The 8,983-nt window shown below is 36.6% G+C and overlaps 1 pseudogene; it reads left to right on the top strand.

The window, feature by feature from the left end:
- Positions 1-6,982: 6,982 nt before the first annotated feature.
- On the top strand, positions 6,983-7,311 carry LOC123939228 (annotated as a pseudogene).
- Positions 7,312-8,983: the final 1,672 nt, after the last annotated feature.

Below are 8,983 nucleotides of genomic sequence, written 5' to 3'. Positions count from 1 at the left end.
GCATTCCAAATATTAAACTCATCCCTTTTAAAAATGCTTGTAATTCTGTTGAAGTGACAACAGCTTGATCAACTTTGTGCACATATAGGCAGTGATAACTGTGTAGTAGCAATTCTGAGAAGCCTGCCATCAGTTGGAAGATGCATCTCAAGATCAGAGATGTTAAAATATGAAAAATGTGTTTTAGAAACTGTGAAATTAGTCTATCCATATAAGGAGGTAGGCTTAGAGTATTGCTAGATTTGGGGGCGTGAGCCTCTGGTCCTGCCACTTCTGCCAAAAGAGCATCAGGTCCACATGGATTATACTTTGTAATCCTGGGTCTGTCCCCAAGTTTCTTTGAGTCTCCAGTCTATCTTGTACAACTTTACCTCTCTAGACAGTGGGAACCCTTGGTTATTTTCCTCTTGCCATTCTTAGTTCCACATTTTTCAAATTGCTGTGAGAACTCTGAGAAACTGAGTTTGGAATAGAAAATAAGAGAGTTCACTGAAAAGGTGATATTTGAGTTGTAGTTATTTTTAAAACTAGTAAATTATTCAAATAAGAGACTTATGAAAAAGGAAAGTTGGATTTCAGGTGAAAGCATGTGCTAAGGGATTCCCTGTGTGAGGGCATATGCATGTGGTATGTTGTGAGTCTCTTTAGAACACAGGCTATGACCTAGGGTCACAGGAAATCAGTCAGACTTGGGGCCAAATCTAGAAGGCAATGTTAAAAATATATATATTAAGGGGGCACCTGGGTGGCTCAGTGGGTTAAAACCTCTGCCTTCAGCTCAGGTCATGATTCCAGGGTCTTGGGATCGAGCCCCACATCCGGCTCTCTGCTCAGCAGGGAGCCTGCTTCCTCCTCTCTCTCTCTACCTGCCTCTCTGCCTACTTGTGATCTGTCTGTCAAATAGATAAATAAAATCTTTAAATATATATATATATATATATATATATATATATATTAAGGATTTGAATTTTACTATTTGTGAAAATGATCATAAATCATCAACTGCTTTAGAGTAGAGTGATACCATGAGATATATGTTCTAGGAAATGGATCCTGATAACCTTATGAAAAAATTAGAGTTGGGAAGAAACTAAGGTCTAATATCTTGAAGCTGTTTCACCTGTTCACTCGAGCTTATCAAAGCAGAAGCAAAAGCTAGTTTAGGAGGGGAGGGAAATGAGAAACTGACAAAGACAGTAGTACTCAATAGAATGCAGGGAGGACCTCAGTGTCCCCTACCTCCCCCAGGTAGAATGGCGACTAGCTAGGTTTTGTTACCAATGTTTGAGTTAAAAGGGTTCAGAGGAGGGGCGCTTGGGTGGCTTAGTGGGTTAAGCCTCTGCCTTCGGCTTGGTCATGATCTCAGGGTCCTGGGATAGAGCCCTGCATTGGGCTTTCTGCTCAGCAGGGAGCCTGCTTTCCCCTCTCTTTCTGTCTGCCTCTTTGCCTACTTGCGATCTCTCTCTCTCTATGTCAAATAAATAAATAAAATCTTAAAAGAAAAAAAAGGGTTCAGAGGAAGACCAGGTTTAAGGCTAGAAGATAATGGATTTGATTCTTGATGGGTTAAAAATATTTCCTACCTGGGGAGCCTGGGTGGCTCAGGGGGTTAAAGCCTCTGCCTTCGGCTTGGGTCATGATCCCAGGGTCTTGGGCTTACGGCTCTCTGCTCGGCGGGGAGCCTGCTTCCTCCTCTCTCTTTCTGCCTGCCTCCTCCTCTCTCTTTCTGCCTGCCTCTCTGCCTACTTGTAATCTCTGTTGGTCAAATAAATAAATTTAAAAAAAAAATATTTCCTACCGGGCATGTAGAGAAAGAACATCTTCTTTAGTGTTGGTAATCTGTAGTTTAGTCATGCCAGAGAAATTAGGGAATGGTGGTTCTGCATAGCACATTTTAAGTGTTAGTCAGGATGAAACATCCAGGATGGAATTCTGAGGAAATCCCAAGTAATGCAATAGTCTAAATGGGAAAGCAGGTTGTAGAGTCTGGAAAGTAAAAACAGGATCAATAAAATGTTGGGAATATGTAAAATAATAGACAGGTATGCATGTTCACCTGTTTTGGGGTTGATTATAAATCTTAAATTGCATTCCTGAAACTGTACATTAAGAGATTCTTCATGTACTAGGTATTTCTTGATTCCAAAACATTTTATAAACATTGTTAAATGTTGCCTAGGTTCTCAAAAGTGGTCTGAATTCAAAAGTCTATTTAATTCTACAGTGGGGAATTAGGTACCTGTCATTTTATGTTCTCACTTTGCTAAATGGAACTGCAAGTTTTATTCATCTAATTTTTTCATAGTCTATAAAGTTCATTATCAAAATGATCAAGAGTTTCAGTCATGCAACAAGAGTTGTGTAAAAATGAGGACTAGGTTACATTGTTTTTTAATAACCTTAAAATTTTTTGTTAAAAAAATTATCCTCAAATTAAGATATATAAGAATTTCATTAGCTTTAGATTGTTTACTAAAGATTCAGACAAAATAATAAATTAGAAGAGAGTATTCATCATTGATATCTCCAACGAGTTCTAAATGTTAATGGTGATTATGAAGAAAGACTTATTAAGTTAATAAGATCCACACACCTTTGGCTGTTCTTTTACTCTAAATACTTTTTGTTGTAATGATTTTTACCAGCAGAAGTTTTTTGGAAGCTGTGATTTAGATTAACAGTACAGCCTGTTGTGTAATTAGTATTAAACTCTATAAAGATGTGATAAAAAATAATAACCTCATAGTACCATAAACTAGTGAGTAGAATAAGAAAATAGGCAAACCTGTGGAAAACCTCTATATGGATACATTTTGAAACTGTACTATAAATATTAAAAACATTTTAGGGGGCACTTGGGGGCCTTGGCAATTAACTGTCAGACTGTTGGTTTTGCCTGAGGTCATGATCTCTGCGCTGTGAGCCCTGGGCATGTGAGCCCTGGTTGGGCTCTGCTCTCAGTACAATCTGCTTGGGATTCTCTCTTCCTTTCCCCCTGGTGTGTATGTGCACATACGCATGTGCTTGCTCTCTCTCTCTCAAATAAACAAATTTAAAAAACACATTTTGTTTGTTTGTTTGTTTCGGAATATACTTCCAGGCCTGCAGCTTCGGTTAAATCCGTATTTCTGGGAGTTCAGAAATAGGATCAGTTAAGAATTTTATTTACAGAAACTATAGAAACAAATAACTGTATTGTTTCCTTAAGTCAATTGAGAATATTATATGAGGGTATCACTTTAGTATAACTAAAATCACTTTTGATTACCAACACATTATATATAAAATCCCTGGAAATATTAGAATCATATTTCGAAAGATAGAATCTGATATAATTAATATAGGCAAAATAATCATGTGTTTTTATGAGTACCATTCATTATAATTCCCTTAAATATTTTCATTACCTTCCTGCTGCTCCAAACCTTTGGGAATATTTTAAAATATGTATTAATTTGTTCCAGGATGAGTATTTAATTTTTTTTTTTTCTTGCAGATAAGAATGTGCCTTTTGATGAGAGGACTTCATCTTTCTACAATGAAGAGCAGAATTTCTATGTTTAAGGAATAAGAAGCCACTTTATCACTGGGGGCGGGAGGGTATTTAAGTTACATATATTATGAAAAACTTTAATTTGTTGTTGCAATAAATACTGTATCATTTTGTTATGTCTGAATGTATAGAAGTGCTCTTAATGGGCTCAGAGTTGTTGGGAGTGAACTGCACTATAATAGAAATCTATGTGAAAATTACTTTAGAGCAGGGTGTTTTCTGATCAGTTACTATTTCTTAGTTACCATATTATAAACAGTTTTAAATATTAATCAGTTAATGTTGTTTTGTTTTGGGGTTTTTTGTTGTTTTTGGGGGGAGGGGTTGCCCATTAGTTGTTTTTTCCCCCATTAATTGTTTTTTGCTGAAACTAATCCCAGCAACAAACTGATGTGTAAAAATAATTTAAAAATTTCTTTACAGAGATGTATTCCCCATTTTTGTGGGAGAAAGAAGCCAAGTTTATTACTTTGCATTTGGTTTTTTTAAATATTAATAAATGAATTGTACGCAAAAAATAAATATGATTTAAAATTACTTTTAAAGTGGTACAGACAGAATGTGTTTACAAAATAAATCCAAAGAGTATAGAGTTATATATTAACAAAAGTATTTTATATGATTTCTAGAAAAATCTTTCAAAAAAGGGTTATTGTATTTAGCAACTTAAGATACCTACTTTGATTAGATATTTTAGAAAACAGTGCATTTCAAAGCCATTTTATTTACTTATAGTATTATGAAAGATAGAAGTAATAGAATAGCCTTCTAGCAATATATTAAGGTGCAGGAGAGTAAGGAATTAAAGTGTGTAGACTCTAGAGTCAGACAGACCTGAATACAGAGATTGACTTAATAGCTCTGAACAAATTGTTTAACCCTGTTGAGCTTCAGTTTTTCACATTCTAAAATTAGAGGGGAACTTACAGGAAAAGCATGGGTCACAAATTTAGTTGCTTATAGAGGCCAGGGAGGTAATGTAAATATGTGGTGTCTGTCAAGATAGGTTCGGTCATATAGTAGTAACAGATGGTCCCCAAATCACAGTGGGTTACAACAAAGATTTATTTCTCACTCATGCTGCCCATTTGTTATGGACTATGATTTTGCTCTTCATTGTCTTCTCTTCAGGGTCAAGGCTAATGGAGAAACCTCTGCTTGGAATATTGCCTCGTAGCTAAATGTCCTGACGTGTGAACTGCATGCTAGTTCATAAGCTTCTGCTTATATATTTCATTTCCATCTACATTTTATTTTTCCAAACAAACCCTAAGGCTACTCCAGAGTTGAACAAGGCAAGGATAGGTAATCTTCTAGCAATGAGGTAAGTTGAAGTGTTTGACCACCCAAAATGCCAACTTAGTTTTACCAAGTATGCTAACTGGCTTTAACACAGTGAGTCAAGTCCTCCTGATGTCACTGTATTTTTATATGTTGTTTAAGGAGGAATTAAAGGGCAAATATATTTCCTCTTCTAAAGGGATCAACCTCTGTTTGACTCCCATAATAGTTACTTTGAGGAAACGCTGGCTTCGTGCTACTAAGTCATAGTTTTATTTCCCAAGAGAAGCCAGGACTCCAGATTTCTTGTACGTTTCCTCAGTTTGAAGTGTTATTGAAATAGAACACATTTTTGTGTGTTACCATTTTGTGATATTTGAAAATCCCATATAATAGCATATGTGATATATATGTATTATATGTAATAATTAATCTACTGACCACTATTATTTATAAACTGATATTTGCATTAAAACTGAATGGAGTTCCAGTCCCGTCCATGTTGCTACAAAAGTTGGGTATTCATCCTTTCTCTCTCTTTTTTTTTTTTTTTATAAACATATAATGTATTTTTATCCCCAGGGGTACAGGTCTGTGAATCTGAAAAACAACCTGAGGGTTTTGAAGGGTCAGGGGTGGGAGGTTGGGGGAACCAGGTGGTGGGTAATAGGGAGGGCATGTATTGCATGGAGCACTGGGTGTTGTGCAAAAACAATGAATACTGTTACGCTGAAAATAAATAAATTTAAAAGGTAAAAAAAAAAAAATACTGAATGGAGTTAAGGATCAAATCTACCCTAGAATAAGAATTCTGTTTAAGGTAAAGTAGCGATAATTTTAATAAATGATCTCCAAGTTAGGTTTAAAGATGTTACTAAAATGTTTTAAGCAGCAGCAGCAACTTTACTGAAATACACAATTTCACTAGGTGACTGACTAAAGAGAATATCCTTCAACTGAATATGGAAATTCTGGCATGTTTGTTAAATATGCTCTTATTTCATTACATTCATATAGTCATTCCTGAACTGCAAATCTACTCTGAAATAATCATCATAAATAAGCCACGCTCTTATTAAAATGCCAGGTAGTGTGCCAGAGTTTAGCTTCATTAGGTATGTAAAAAGCATGCTGATAAAATGGTTAGAATTTTCATCTACAGAGCTGTATGTACATTATAAAATAGCTGGGGATTTTCTCCTTTCCCATTTTGTATTTCTTTGTGGCTATTTTGTTAAGAGCCTAAAATAAGAATTAGAGATCAATAGAGAGTAATATAATTGTGTTCATAGTTTAGGATTAGAGTAAATTAGAGAAAGGGTATGTTTGGAATAATTTATAGATGTTATACACTGAACTGACCAATGGGGCTGGAAAAAATTAAGTAGCTTCTTTCTGCCTAATTTCTTGTAATTAGTGGGTAGATAACCACTATAGTACAGTGAAAACAAACCCTTGGGCTTGGTACTCAAACTGCACCTAGTCAGCATCTAGGCAATTACTGGCTTTAGTTCCCTCACTGAAGGTATAATCTATTACCTTGTATCACCTATCCTTTTCTTTTTTTTTCTTTTTTTGCTACTTTAGTTTTAGTTTTATTTATTTTTACTCATGTAGTGTAGTTTTATATAATTTACCTCTCTTAAGTGAAACAATAAAGGAAAGATAGTTTGTCTTTCTCATTTGGGGATGTAAAAAGAAATTATTAAAAAAAAAAAAAAGAGGGGTGCCTGGGTGGCTCAGTGGGCTAAAGCCTCTGCCTTCAGTGGGTCATGATCTCAGAGTCCTGGGATCAAGCCCCCACATCAGACTCTCTGCTCAGCAGGGAGCCTGCTTCCTCTTCTCTCTCTCTCTCTGCCTGCCTCTCTGCCTACTTGTGACCTCTGTCTGTTAAATAAATAAATAAATAAAAATTTTAAAAAAAGAAAGATTGAAGGGATGAATGTAGCAAAATAATCTATTCTGTAGACATTTAGAGTACTCCCCCGAATATTCCTCTGGTTACCCTGCCAAGGCTACCCTAATCAAAGAAAACTTTCAGTAACTTTTAAGAATCAAGCAAAAAATAGAGGTGAGTGGAACTCTTATTGCTGAACTTTGGGTATAAAAGCCTGCATGGAACAGAACTCCTACAACGCCAAATAATAATCTGGAAGGCCGTGGTCCAAAGACATTTTTGCTGGCTATAAGTGTGGTCAACAGAACCAGAGGGAGCACACAGCTCTTCTTAAAATCGAAGGTGTATATGCTCAAGATGGAACAGAATTCTATTTAGGCAAGAGATGTGCTTATGTGTACAAAGGAAAGAATAACACAGTGACTCTTGGTGGCAAACCAAACAAAACCAGAGTAATCTGGGGAAAAGTAACTCATGCTCATGAAAACAGTGTCATGGTTTGTGCCAAATTTGAAGCAACCTTCCTGCTAAAGCCATTGGCCACAGAACTCATGTGACACTGTACCCCTCAAGGATTTAAATTTAATGAAAAGCAAATAAGCAAAGGCGTAGATCTGTTCTCTTGTAAAAAAAAAAAAAAAAAAAGGCGAAAAAAATTCTTATTATAGATATTATGCTTGATTTAGTAAGATAGATGTTTGATATTTTCTCTCTTGTTATACTATCAGTCTCTATATCAGAAATTGAACATTTTAAATCCACAGTCTGCAGTGTTTTTTTAACCTACCCATGGCATTAACATGTTACAAACCAGGAGGTAAAGATAGAAGGGAAGAAATTAGGGGTTGGGGGATCCTCCCCAAAACTTTCATGACTAGCTGCTTGAGAAATCCTGAATGCTATGTATTCCATTTAAAGTTTCTGTCATAGAACCATAGTATAGATGTATGGGCAGTAGTCTGGCTCTATTTGTTTTTGTTTCTGTATTTTACATATGACTCTAAAATTGTGTGTTTTTTTTTAATTAATTTATTTTTTCAGCATAACAGTATTCATTGTTTTTGCACAACACCCAGTGCTCCATGCAAAACGTGACATCCTTTTAACCAACACCTGTTCCCCCAAACTCCCACCCCTGACCCTTCAAAACCTTCAGGTGGTTTTTCAGAGTCCATAGTCTCTTATGGTTTGCCTCCCCTTCCAATTTTTTTTTTATAAACATATAATGTATTTTTATCCCCAGGGGTACAGGTCTGTGAATCGCCAGGTTTACACACTGCACTCACGATAGCACATACCCTCCCCAATGTCCATAACCCCCTCCCCCTCTCCCTACCCCACCTCCCCCCAGCAACCCCCAGTTTCTTTTGTGAGATTAAGAGTCATTTATGGTTTGTCTCCCTCCCAATCCCATCTTGTTTCATTTATTCTTCTCCTATCCCCCTAACCCCCCATGTTGCTTCTCCATGTCCTCATATCAGGGAGATCATATGATAGTTGTCTTTCTCCGATTAACTTATTTCACTAAGCATGATACCCTCTAGTTCCATCCACGTTGTCGCAAATGGCAAGACTTCATTTCTTTTGATGGCTGCATAGTATTCCATTGTGTATATATACCACATCTTCTTTATCCATTCATCTGTTGATGGACATCTAGGTTCTTTCCATAGTTTGGCTATTGTACACATTGCTGCTATAAACATTCGGGTACATGTGCCCCTTCGGATCACTATGTTTGTATCTTTAGGGTAAATACCCAGTAGTGCAATTGCTGGGTCATAGGGTAGTTCTATTTTCAACTTTTTGAGGAACCTCCATGCTGTTTTCCAGAGTGGTTGCACCAACTTGCATTCCCACCAACAGTGTAGGAGGGTTCCCCTTTCTCCACATCCTCGCCAGCATCTGTCATTTCCTGACTTGTGAATTTTAGCCCTTCTGACTGGTGTGAGGTGATATCTCATTGTGGTTTTGATTTGTATTTCCCTGATGCCGAGTGACGTGGAGCACTTTTTCATATGTCTGTTGGCCATCTGGATGTCTTCTTTGCAGAAATGTCTGCTCATGTCCTCTGCCCATTTCTTGATTGGATTGTTTGTTCTTTGGGTGTTGAGTTTGCTAAGTTCTTTATAGATTTTGGATACTAGCCCTTTATCTGATGTGTCATTTGCAAATATCTTATCCCATTCTATCAGTTGTCTTTTGGTTTTGTTAACTGTTTCCTTTGCTGTGCAAAAGCTTTGGATCTTGAT

Source organism: Meles meles, chromosome 3 (assembly GCF_922984935.1).
Source record: "Meles meles chromosome 3, mMelMel3.1 paternal haplotype, whole genome shotgun sequence".
NCBI classification, from domain to species: domain Eukaryota; kingdom Metazoa; phylum Chordata; class Mammalia; order Carnivora; family Mustelidae; genus Meles; species Meles meles.
This window is presented reverse-complemented; position numbering and strand designations above follow the sequence as displayed.